The following is a 13,497-nucleotide window of genomic DNA, read 5'->3' on the forward strand; positions in this document are numbered from 1 at the left end:
GTGGGGGTGGGGGGTGGGAACATTCAGGGAAACTCACACTTCTATGGGGCATGGGAACTCACAGCCAGCTTTTCCTGATTGGTTCCTTTGGCCTTTTCTGAATCTCCCCGAGCTCTTGATTGCTCTCCCCACTCACCTCACCCTCCCCAAAGACAGCACCATTGCCTTTATTGTGGGACCTCTTAGGTACCTGGCTGTCTTAAGTGTGTATTTTTAAAAAATCTCCAGACCTGATTCAGGGGCTTCTGGGGTCAGAGAACAAGTCTTTTCTTACAAAAATATTTCTAGGCTGCGAGTCTTGCAGTTGGTGAAAATATTGGTCCTGTAATACTTTGACCATTTGAAGGTATTAGTTCTAGACTCAGACAGGCTCTGACCCCTTAGCTGTGATTATTACTATTTTTTAACTATTACATTACTGTTACTGTCTTTTTGGTATTCTAAACTACATTACCCAGAATCACCTTTCTGCTAATAAAATAGTAACTATTTATTAAACACTTAAGTAGTTGCCAAGTATTAGGTTGCCTTGATTTGATATCTCCTAGTGTCCCTCTGAGCATTATTATTATTATTAGTAGTAGTATTGTTATTTTTATTTTTGACATCATCATCATCATGCATATTTACAGGTGAGGTAAATGAGACTCTGTAATATGTGTAATTTGCCTAGTGTTATGCATGGCATAAGTGGTAAAACAGAAATTTGAAATTAAGTGTTTTTGATTCTAGACTTTCTGCTTAACAATACATCTGCTTAAAATAAACAGAACATTTTATGAATTTGCATTGACAGGACTCATTTCCAGCTGCCATGTGAGCGCATAAACTGTGTCATAAAGTTGATTGTCACAAAGAGAATTGCGTGTTCCTTTAGGCACAATGTAATGAGTTAGGTCTGTGTTTCTAACCAAGAACTCACCATCAAAGAAATCATAGCCATGACTAGCAGTGCCTCCTAAAATAAAAACAGAAGTCACTAATAAAGAATGTCTGCAGTCAGCTACCAAGTTGGATGGGGGTGATGTGTGCTATGCCTCCTGGCCATTGGGATGGCTTCTATCAGGAGGGTGCACTGAGTACATGTAGGATGCTGGGGCTGAGTTTCTGGGGTTCACTGTGACACTCTGGTCCTTTGGGGTCTCAACTAACTGGTGCTGGGTCTTTTCACCTTGAGTGATCCTGGGCATTGGCTCTTTGCCCCCTTTGTTCAAGCAGGCTGATCACAGATGCCACAGGGCTGAGGCTGGGTTGAGAGATGGCCTCAGGAGGGCTTTGGTGCTGGCTGCCATCAGATTTGAGCCTGGGAGTGCTTCACTGTCTTGTGAAGTCTTAAGTGCTTTCAAACATATTTTAAAATATATTTTGTCCAGATTTTTTTCTACTAGCTTTAGTGGCAGGGTTTGAATCATCTCAGTTCTTTATTCTTGGGATTGGAAGATATTAAAATTAGACATTTTCCAAAAGATTTTTAAATGTCAATTTCTTGTACATACACAAACACACACTAAAGTCTGAAGTTACTTTTCATTTCTGCCATAGGCCCTTGTGCAATCCAGCTCCCTGTCCTGAACAGGCCCATTCAGGACTGTTTCCTGGCTCAGCCTTATGTTTCTGTCAGAATGAGATCAATTGCTTCAAATGGCTCTGATTCATTGAATGCCCTAGGTATGATTTTGGTCTGTGAAAATTCTTCTATTGAAAAAACAAGGAAGGAGGGCCAGGGATTTGGCTCAGTGGTTCTGCTGCCTGCCTCACAAGAGCAAGGACCTGAGTTCGATCCCTGGTACCAAAAATACAACAAAACAAACAAACAAAAAAACAAAACAGGCATGAGTAAATTTATATAAAAAAAACAAGGAAGGAAAATTAAGACGTCTTATGGACATGTGTCAACTTCCCATGCTGTATGTAATCATTATAAATAGCAAACATGTACTGATAAAAATAAAAACAAGGAGGGATTGAAGAGAACCTGGGAGAGAAGAGAAGCTGGAAAGTCCCTGCTGTGCAGCTCTAGAAGGGAGCCTGAAGGTGGTGGCTTTAGAGTGTGTGCTTGGGGCAGGAGGTATAGCTCAGGGTTAGGAAGAACCCTGAAATCCCTCTGCAGTTCCTGTGGGGTGGAGCTGAGCAAAGCAGGGCCTCAGATACATAATTGGACATACTCAGGACCCAGTGTCCACTGCCTCCCAGCATCTCCTCAGGGCTCATTAGGCATTCTTGATGGAGATGTGGCAGAAGGTTGAGATGGCACAGATGTCCACTGAGTCACATCCAAGGTGGTGGCCAGTGTAGATGTTCATCCGTTGTGTCCAAGGTAGTGGGCAGTAGGTGAAATCATATTGAGTTATGTGAATGGATGGCGTTAACAGGCTTGTCTTATATGGGCAAGTCACCCAAGGGAACTTACAATTGAGGGAAAGATCATATACCTGGCTGTCACTGTGACGAAGAAGCAATGCCAAGGGCTGGGGATTTGGCTCAGTGTTTGCACAGCCTGCCTTGCAAATGCAAGGGCCTGAGTTCAATCCCCGGTACCACAAAAACAAAAACAAAACATTAAAACAAAGAAGCAATGTCAGCTATGCCAGGTACCCAGGTATACCTTTGAATGTCAAAGCTGTGCAAGGTTGGTTGAATTCTTGATCTATTTCACTTCTCCCTGTGTCCACGCTGCTTGCTGTGTACCTTAACAGTTTCCTTCTGAAAAAATAGAAGCCTCCTGATTTTGGCCTGGTCCATGTGCTCTGGACCAGGAGAATAAGGAATGACCAGATGGTAATATTGAGTCAAGGGCTTAAGAGGCTTTGCTTGTTTTCAAATGTATCACCTACATCCCTGGTCCAAGGAACTGAGCAGTGAATACACAGATATCGGCCAACTTGTAGCCTAGAGCCACCTGCTCAGCCCATTTGGTCAACAGATACCTGAGAAGTAAATGTTCATTGTGTGCCATTAGGAGTTTGTAATAGTAAGCTGGGAATATAGCTTAGTGGTAGATCAGTTTCCTACTATGCACAAGGCTCTGGGTTCAATTCTAAGCACTGAAAAAAAAAGTTCCTATTTCTGTTACACAATAATAGCCATATGATACAGCAGATATAAAGAATATCCTCAATTTCTAAAAGGTTGAATAGTGTTCCCATCAGTTGAACATTCCATCATTTAATCACCTAATGATAGATGTTAAGTTGTTTCCAGTCTTTAGCTACTTAAACAATGTTGCAGTGAAATTACTCTATACCTATGCTGTATGCTATTTACCATACACAGGCTGCAGAATAGCTCCCTGTTTAGAAACTCCTCCCACAATGGGGCCATTTCTGGCTCCTGCTTCATTTTTTTTTCTGGCCAGATGGAAGCATGTTCCTCACCTGCCTTTTGCTTTAAGCTTTTGCTCATGTATTCTCTTGCTAGGGACTTGGCCAATACCTGAGCTGATGAGTGAGAGGACAGCTTTGAGATCAGGTTCTGCGCTCATTGGCTATGAGACTGGGCAAACTATTAACTTTGCTGTGACTCAGTTTCCTGCTCTGTGAACTGGAGATAATACCACCTTTTGAGGCATCCTGTGAAGTTGATGTCTACACATTATAGTACACGCAGCACAGAGAGAGCTCTCAGCAAACATTAGCTGACTTTTTTGGCTGTCTTGGTACTTTTTGTACCTTAAAACAGGGATTGGCAATTTTTTAAAAAAGATCAGATCATAAATATTTTATGCTTTATTGGCTAAGAGGCAAAAATTGAAAACATTATGTAAGTGATTATATAACCACTTAAAACAAACCATTAAAGGTATATGAAATCTGTTCTTCCTTCATGTGCCACACAAACAGGTGATGGGCTGGACTTGGGCCTCCTATAGACTGTAGTTTCCCATCTTCTGCCTTAGAACTTCATTGTTCTGCAAATGCTGCTCTCAGGTATCTTCCATGATCACATCTTTCGCTTTTCTGTACCTCTTTCTCATGGTTCTGCCTTCTCTCTCACATCACAGTGAGCTCCATGTACAGCTTTTGGTTCTGAAGGACTATGAATACTTAAGAGCAAAGCCTGGAAAGCTTTGTCTGTGTGTATGCTCAGTATTGGTAGTAGCACTTGACAAGAATGGCAAACTGTTTATTGAAGATGTATGCTGCATCAGAACTGGCATCTTGATGTTCAGAGTTGGCATCCTACATATGTTCAGGGGAGTCCTGCATGACCCAGAAAGTAGGGCTTGCCCTCTGGAGGAAGTGCTTTTTGGTTTCAGATATTGGAGCAAGATCTGCAGGAATGAGGTATGATCTCTTGCTGACATGGAAGGAGGGAGCTTCTCTAGTATATGCTGCTGAGTGAAGCTTTCTAAGGTGACTCTCAGGCCTGGACTGGCTGAGATTTGAAGCCCCAGTCAGGTACTGGGCTTGAGATTGGTCAGTTTAACTTATGTGTGTATCTGAGTTTTAAACTTGAAGGTTTGTTATTGTATCACAGACAGTTTGGTTTTTCATCCAAGCATATTCCGTTGGTGGCATGGTCAGGCACTTCTCTGAGGTTCAGATTAGTCTTCTTTCTGGAATCTGGCATAGGTGGTGGAGCCATGGAGTTGTTCTCAAGCCATTAATGCAGAAATGGAAGGTGTGACCTGGTCAATGTGGTGAAAAATAGTGATATCTGTACTTTAGTCCCCTTTTGGAATGTCAGGGTAAGTGAGGGACTGGAACTGGGACCCAGTCACACCTACCTTCATAGACCTTGGTTAGGAAGCCTGAGAAACATGGACCTGAAAGAATAAATTCCTCTATATATTGCTTTTGACTTCATCTGAAACTTGCTTGAAATTAATTTCTAGATGTCAATGTGAAGCATGTGCCTTTGAAAGTTTCTTTCTAGCATTATTTGACAATATGGAGAAGTTTGTTACATCCTTCCAGTGGTTTTGTGGCATGGTCCTCACTGTATTTCATTAGGAGGGGTCCCTCATTGGCTGCTGCCTATAGGAAATGTGTTGTCAACTGTATTTTTTCACCACATAAGGAGTGTGGCCAACCTGTGGCTATTGGCTTCAGAAGCTTTGGTCTGAAACAAGAGGCAGAGTGGACTGGCTGGCCTAGGAATACTTCTCAGACAAGAACATAAGGGGACAGAGCTGTGATGTGTTGTTACAACCATGGGTGGCACAAGAAGGATGTGTTCATTTGTATCACCCACTTGAGCCTCAGAGGTGTTCTTATTGAGCAAGTGCCTGCTGGCCCATTTCCACGAGAGACATTCTAGGCTTTCAGCTCCTTCCAATTCATATAACAAAATCCAACACAGGTGCTCCTGCTGCTCTTAAGGATTAAGTTCTTGTGACATTCCAACCTTTTTCTTTTATCTTTTCCAAACTTCTGTGATAACAGACTTTCTTCATGCTACATTGCTGACTATGGGATTGATTTGGAACAAAACCAAATTTACAGCAACATATTGTAAATCTATACTAAAAATATCACATTTAAATCACTTAAGGTAGAAGCTTTTCTAAATGGATTTCTTTCTTGTCTTATAAAACATTTGACTATATGAAAGCAGCAAACACGTGCTGTAGACTGTGTCCTACAAAATTCTTACCCTGAAATGCTATCCTCCAAGGTGATAGCTTTTTAGAGGTGGGGACTTTTCAGGGAGGTTAGATCATGAGGGTGGAACTCTGATAAATGCAATTAGTAAAAGAAATCCACAGAGCTCCCTTGTCACTTCCACTAGTGTGGATGTAGGAAGCAAATGGCTGGTGTCTGTGGACAAGGAAATAGGCCCTCTGCATACGCTGAATCTACTAGTGTTATGATCATAAGCTTTCCAGCCTCCAGAGCTGTGGGAAAGAAATGTCTTTTGTTTAGGCCACCCAGTCTTCACTCTGGTACAGCATTCCCAGTGGACTAAAACTGTAGTCAAAAGGAAAAATGATGCTTCACAACTATTTTTCAGAGCTACTGCTGTTGGACATTGTATCCATTTATATGTGTTCTGTTTTCAGGCTCATTAATTTTAATCATTGATTCATCTTTTAACATATGCATGATGTACTTCACTGCCTTGATTATGATAGATTTGCAACAAAGCTTGATATCTTGAGCAAGACCTCCTCCTCTCCCTTCCCACTTGCCTCTTTCTTCTATTCTTTTCCCTTCTCTTCCTCTTCTTCAGAAGTCTGGTTATCCTTGATCCGTGTGTGTGTGTTTTGTGTGTATAAACAAACACCATTTCTACACCATCTAGTCAAATTCTACAAAACTCTATTGAATTTTAATTAGCATAACACTGACTTCACAAATCAATTTGGGGACAATAAACATATTTAAACGTCAACTCTTTTAATCCATGGACATGGTATAGCTCTGCATTTATAAGATCTTCCTTAATATTTTTCATGAACATGTTTCCTATGTGTCTTGCATACATTTTAATAGATTTTTTCTTAGATAATTCCTATTCTGTGATGCTTTTAATTTCAGTTATCTAGCTCATTATTGCCAGTATATTGACATATAGTTGATTTTTGTATGTTGATTTCATATACAGCACCCTTCCTAGCTCTTACTAATGATAATTATATATTATTTTGAATTTGGATAAAAGTCAAAGTCATACCAAATAATGAGAATTTTGTTTTTTTTTCTTTCTATTTCTTACTTATTTTTCTTTGTTGCATTAGCAAAGGTCTCATTTCAAAAAGAATAGATTTGGGTTTATATCTGCCTTTTTCATTTTTAGTTTCTTTGCTATGTGGTCTTATTTTAAAATTAAAAGATCATATACATATACTTTCCCCCAGCTTATCCTTTTCCCCAGCTTATCCTTTTTTGGTGAGCAGAGGCCATATGTCTCAAACTATACTTAGGATGGGTAGTTTCTGGAAAGAATATCATCCTGGTTATTACACTAAGTCATTTTTTAAAGCTAAATTGTTTCACTGAATGGTATACTTCTTTTAATGTTCTTTTTGGAACATTTTTTCCTCATACACTGCACATCAGTGTTCTTTACTTAGCTTTGAATGAGGAAAGATGCAGTCAGATTTTCTCTATTGCAGTGCAGTCCAGTGCTTTTCCCAGATTTACAGTGTTGACCAAGTCCACAAGTAAAGCCTTCGTTATAGTATAGATGACAACTTCTTGCCTACATTTTTATCTCTTCTAAGATGCCAACTTCTTCCCCGCTACTGGGTTTTAGACACTTTGGATGATACTTGAGATAACTGTAATTACTTGCCTATGTTATTGTTAATGTTTTCTTATTTACTGTTGTGACAAATAGCCTTTCCCCCTCCTTTTTAGATAATTATTTTGTGAGACTTTCTGGAGCAAATAGTTGTAGAAAGTTGAACGAGTAGAGAAATGAATAACTGATCACTCCAGAAAAATCATATGTGGACCTCAGAGGTGGTGTCTAATTTTCTAGTTGCTATAGACCCTGGATTTCAAACTGAAAATGCAAATAAGAGAAGGATGAAAGCAGTTTTTTTTTCTTTTGTACCTTTTCTGGGAATCTCTATTTTTTCCCCCTAAGCTGTCTTTGTCTGACTCACACATAGAGACTGTTTCTCCACATCTGACATTAGGTTGAAGCATTATTGGACGTTTTTCCTTTTTTGTATCTTCATGGGTTTTTAGGACAAGCTTGGGAGGAGTTGCAATATTTTAAACTAGAATTCCCCCAAACTTGCAACCTTTCTGAACAACTGATGGTTTTATGAGATATATTAAATAATCCTCAGCATAGTCTGAGAAAATTTTTCATTTTAAATTCTCTTTAATTTTTTAAAAAATTTAAAATAATTATAGATCCACAAGAATTCACAAAAACAGAGAAGGGTCCTTTCACCCTTCACTCTGCCTCCTCCAGTGCTGACACTTCATATAACTTTGCTATTGGTACAAGCCACAGGGCATTTTCAGACTACATCAGCTGTACATATGCCTAAATGTATGTGTGCACTTAGCCAGTTGTATCACATGTGTAGTTTCATAGAAATACTACCATCCCATCAAAGCTTCCTTACACTACTTCTTTGTAGATACACCCCTTCTCTGGGTCCCTAACTCTTGACAACCACTAATATGATCTCTATGATTTTGCTATTTTAAGACAATAAGATATATAGTATATAGTATATAGTATATACATTTTGTGATTGGCATTCTTACATTTAGTGTAGTTCTCTTATTCCTTCTGAATAAGAAAAGTAGATATAGTTTAGTATTATGATGCAGTAGTCAGGAAAAGCTAAACCCTTTTTAAACATTAAAGTCCACATGTACACAGAAGTCATAAGGGTATAACTCATTGGATTGCATGTACATTACTCACTGTTTTGGATTGCCATAATGGCCATCCACCTATCAGGTGAATGTGACATTATTACTATGGTTTGGAACAAGGAGTAGAACATTACAGAAACCTCTAAAATCTCACTTCTGCCTTAACCAGTCACTTCCCTGCTTTTTATCAAAGATTATCATCATCAGAGATAACATCTCCCTTTTGAATTTGGAAATATTGATGCAATCTTACATAATATACTTTTGTTTGACTTCTTTGCCTGAGTGTTATGAAATTTATCCTATTTTAAATGGTGCTATGGTTTTTATCCAGATGTCCCACTCCAAAGCCTCATGTGATTATAGGTGGGGCTTTTTCAGAGGTGACTGGATCTAGAGCATTGATTTGTGTGATAACTAAATTAGTCCACTGATTGGTTTGGCATGGTTCTGGATAGGATTAAGGGTGCCCTTAATTAAGGATACCCTTACCATGGGTGTAAGTGCTACCCACCCTAATGACAGGTAGCCTGGGTAAGATATAAGGGGCAGAGTGTCTCTGATCACTTGTCACTTATTGGTGCTATTTGCTGCTTGAATGCTTTTGCTGCGTTCTACTCGCCATGAACTATTTCTCCTTTGCGATTCCCCTCTGCCATGCCACCCTGCCTTAGAGCCAGCCAATTATGGACTGAAACCTATATACAAACTGTGAGCTAAAATAAACCTTTCCTCTTTTAACTTTGGGTGTCAGGTATTTTGTCTCAGAAATAAGAAAAATGTCTAAGACACATGATATGGCTTATTTAATTTCATTGGTTTATAGTATTCTGTTGCAAGACTATAATATAAGCTATATTTTCATGCTTATATTGATAAGCATGGGTTGTTTTCAGTTTTTGGCTATGCCTCAGTTACTTTCTTGTTTCTGACAAAGTACCTGATATCCACAAGTTAAAGGAAGAGAGGTTTATTTTTAGCTCACAATTTGTAGAGATGTCAGTCTGTCGTTGGCTGGTTCTAAGGCAGAATGGCATGGCAGAGAAGAAACAGTATATGGGAAGATAGAAGGAGCTAACAGTAAGCCTTCCTTTCCCTTCTTATTCCATTCTGTCTACAAGCCCTATTGGTTGGTGCCACCCAAACCAGGGTGGGTCTTCCCGTTATCCATACCCAGAACTATGCCGACCAAGCCAGTTATCACACAACCATAATCCATTTCACACATCCATGATCTGTCCATTTCCTAAAACTCCCACCTATATGCTTGAGGCTTTGAGGGGACATCTGGGTGTAAGCCATAACAGGGTATTACACATAGTGCAGTCAGGATCATTCTTATGTCTTTGGTGTTTGTAAGAATGCTCTTCTGTTGGGTAAGCACCCTCAGTAGAATTGCGGGATCATAGTGCATGAGTCTTTATCTTTAGTAAGAACTGCTAGAGATTTTTCCAAATTTATTGTACCAATTAACTCTCCCATCAGCAATGAGTGAGAGTTCTAGTTACTTCACTTCCTTGGAAGCCAGCATTTGGTAATGTCATTCTTACTAATTTTAACCATATTTGTGGGTGTATACTCATATCTTATTGTGGCTTTCATTTGCATTTTCCTGATGACTGATGGCTAATACTTGCCATCAGAGCCTTTGAGGCCAAAGGCATCTCTGGGCCAACTCTAGCCATGAGAAGCTTCAGCTAGCTTGGGCTTGGTTTCCAGTTCTCCGAGAGTTTTCTCTGTTGGATCTGCCTGGGCCTGGGAAAGGAAATCTCTGAGCTCATATGACTCACTTGTGAGACACCAGCCCAGTTCTGCGGGGCTCCTGAGGTGCTCCCAGAAGAATTCCCTGGGAACTGCTGTCCTACTGTTCAGAGTCTCTGGGGAGGGACCTGGGCATCTTTTTTTTTTTTTCCTAAACCTTCCAAGAGATTCTGATGCTCAGTCAGGGTGAGTTCTGCTGCTCAGGAGTCAGGTGCCCAGTGGTGAGGGGCTAAAGGGTCTTCTTTGAGTGGCAGGTATGAAAAGCTTTCCAGACATGTTCAGACAAGACCAAGATTAGCTTAGAGATTTCCTAAACCCCTGAAAGAGGCTGTGACCTAAACCCCTGAAGGAGGCCTGTAACTTAGTAGTCAGTGGTGTCTGAGACAGGCAGAGAGCCACTGCAAACACATTCCCAGTGCACTTGGAAGTTGCCTCCTTACTCTTCATTGGTCAGAGGAAATGTCAAGTTCACAAAGGTGAAGGAAAGAATTCCATGGGCTTAAAGCTGTTTGGTTTATGGGTGACAACCGAGCAAAAATTGAGCACTGGGAGCTTGTTCAGTGCTCTCCATGCTCTCAGCAATTTTCTGCTCTGTTCCCAGCAAGTAACCACAGTATGTGCCTGGCTTCAGACTCTGAGTTCTCTTCTGGCCAATGAATGAGTGATGCCTGTCCCAGCTCCAACCCCTTTTCCTGGTGTGACCCCCAAATACCAGCCAAGCAACTTACTTGCATTTTTATTATACTTTGGACTTTTCATGTCAAAAGGAGGTGGCATAAATCTTATGCCTGCAATCTTACGTCACACATGATTTTCAAATTCTAATTCGGTAGCCGTTTTACTCAGCTTAGCCCCCCTGGTTTGTTTGTTTGTATGTAAAATGGGGTTATAATGCCCATGTCTCACAATATTGCCAGGATTAAGTAACAAGAAGTTTCCAGAGGGTCTGGCCCCTGATAGTTGTTTGTACATTAGCCCACTTGATCCCTAAATTATCAGCCTTTAATAATAGTTTATTACTTAACTTTCACAGTAGCTTCCCCTCCAACCTGTCATACCTCAGACAGATTCAGGATATTGGGGGTAGGGAGTTGGGATTGGTGCCCTGATTCAGGACTTAAGTACTGTACTCTACTCTGATTGTGCCCTCTAACTTCTGGGTCACAGAGACCTCCGTGATATGACAGGCAGTGAACACTTGAAATTTGTTCAAGAGCTGATGAATACATATGGTAATTTTGGGGGGTGGTAGCAAGGACCATGAGTACTTGTGATCTCCATTTTGTTAAGTGGCTGTATTCTGTAATCTTCCTCATTACAAATATTTAATTTAGGCTTGAAGCACTGGTTTCTCCTTTATTTTGCTTGATCACCAATTCAGCCACACTCTTGATTTCCTCAATAATGTTTCCTAAAGGTTAGAGGAGAGTCTTAATCCTTGGAAGTTACTACAGTGATTGACAGGTCCTTGCATGATTGACAGGGGCCAGCTGTTTGTTTGAGACTTTAAAGCCAAAAGAATTCTAATTTCTTTTTCTAACTTTGCATTGCGTTTGGAGCGCTTTGGCTGTCAGGGTCTTTCTGTCCCTGGGGTTTATGTGCCTGTCTGTCTACTTGTCTCTGGCAAGTTGTTCCAGGAATTCTCAACAAGGGTCTATTGCTATGGTAAGAAGGGCAAATTTTTTAAGTGCTCTTATGTTTGAAAATGCCTAAAATCCCTTGAGTATTGACTGATAGTTTAGCTGGTAATCAATTCTAGATTCTACTATTTGCTCAGGTCCTTGGATGTATGAGTTGCCAATGAGAAATCCCAAGCTAGCCTGTTGATTGCTCTCTGGTCACTTTCCAGCAGTCACCGACAGGCCAGGGATGGTAGCTGGGAATGTGGCATTTGCTTCCTCTCTGCACTTCTAAATTTCAGATTTTGAAGATGTAGAGATTTCCCTGAAGTCCACTTTTCATGCTGTGGATTTTGCTTGGCTACTATTGTCTGGGGGATCTGCATTTGGTGGGGTACTATTAGCAACTATCCCCAGTGTGGCTGGAGTTCAAAGTCCAGAGTGTAGCCTGAAGTTCTGAAAATGTCCTTCAGGGAGTAGGAGAAGCCTTGGGCACTGGCTCCAGGAGAGGGAGGAGGCTTGAATTGCAACTTCCTGTGCATGTGTTGACTTCTGCTGATGTAGATGGTAACTATGACATTTGGTAGAGGAGATGGTTGGTGCCCAGTGTGGATTGTTAAAGGAAGGGGAGGGAGGACTCTCTTATGGAGTGGGTTATAGTCCTGTGCTGCAGGGGAGAAAAAGCTCCCCTAAGCAAGGGGTGATGGAGAGAGAAGTATAAATAAGGAAGATTTGTGTGGGGGGAAGGAAGGGGAGAAGGAAAAATACTCTATTATGAGGACTGAACCAGGCAGAGTAGAGGGGTGTGGGAGTAGACAGTGGGGAGCACTCTGCAGGTCCAGTCCTGGAGAGGCCAAGAAGAGGCCAGGAGTCAGAAAGGGACCAGGGCAAGTGTGAGTAGAGAAAGAAGTCAGGGCACAGAATGCAAAAGTGTGAGAGATGGGAGGAGAGGAAGTAAGAAGGAGGTGTGGACCCTCCTGGGGTTGGCCAGCAAGAGGAGATGCTGAGAGAATCATGAAAGCATGGCTAGACCGAGGGCTGCATTTGGTCATATTAAGCCTCAGGCTGCACAGGCCACCCCACATGCCCACGGGGGGCAGTGTGTTGGTTGTGAAGTGTGTTTCGGCATCTCTTCTTCTTGCTTTGCCGACAGCACCTGATTCCTGGTGGAGTTGGTATAGGCCGAGCCAGTTTGCCTGCCCATCATCACAGTCACCAGATCCTCAATGTGGAAGAAGCCATGAAGCTTTCCTGGGGGAGAGAAAGATGACAGTTAGTCCTTGAGGGACCCAGGCAGCCCTACAATGAGATGCCACTGTGCTCCCCCTCCTCAGGTCTACCCTGAAGGGGATGAAGAACCACAGGGAGTGTGACCACTGTGGCATGTGTAGTAAAGCTGCAGTGTGTCCCAGGGGTAGGATAGGGTACATTATTGCTAAGTAGCAAGCCTATCCGCGGTGTCTATGCTGATGGGAAGAGGTCAGGTATAATATCAGGACAATTGTAAAGTAGATTGTAGTTCTCGCTTCCTGCTATGTCATTTTGGGCTCTAGTGAAGGCTTCACACAGGGCGATTTGGGGTTGCAGATTCCCTTGGAGTCATTCAGCTTCTCTGGCAGCACAGTCTGGTGGTTTCTACCATCTACATAGTGACAGATACTGTGGCCATATCCTTGTCCCTTTGTGAGCCTTGGGCCATCCCTTCAGTGATCCCTCTTTCTCAAATTAGCCACCATGGTTTCCTATAACCAGAGCACCTCACTAAGCCCTGTGAGTCAGTGACTTTTGCTTGCCTTTCAAGGACATTGTGTTCTCTCAGTGCAGATCCATCT

The 13,497-nt window shown here is 41.5% G+C and overlaps 1 protein-coding gene across 1 annotated transcript in view; it reads left to right on the top strand.

Annotated features, from left to right (window-relative positions):
- The window catches only part of Cpxm2 (carboxypeptidase X, M14 family member 2), a gene marked incomplete at its 5' end in the record, with an annotated part of 145,326 nt that overhangs the window by 15,747 nt on the left and 116,082 nt on the right, over window positions 1-13,497 (top strand). The window lies entirely within an intron of this gene.

Source organism: Fukomys damarensis, unplaced genomic scaffold (assembly GCF_012274545.1).
Source record: "Fukomys damarensis isolate Sample0158 unplaced genomic scaffold, DMR_v1.0_HiC HiC_scaffold_8, whole genome shotgun sequence".
Lineage (NCBI taxonomy): Eukaryota > Metazoa > Chordata > Mammalia > Rodentia > Bathyergidae > Fukomys > Fukomys damarensis.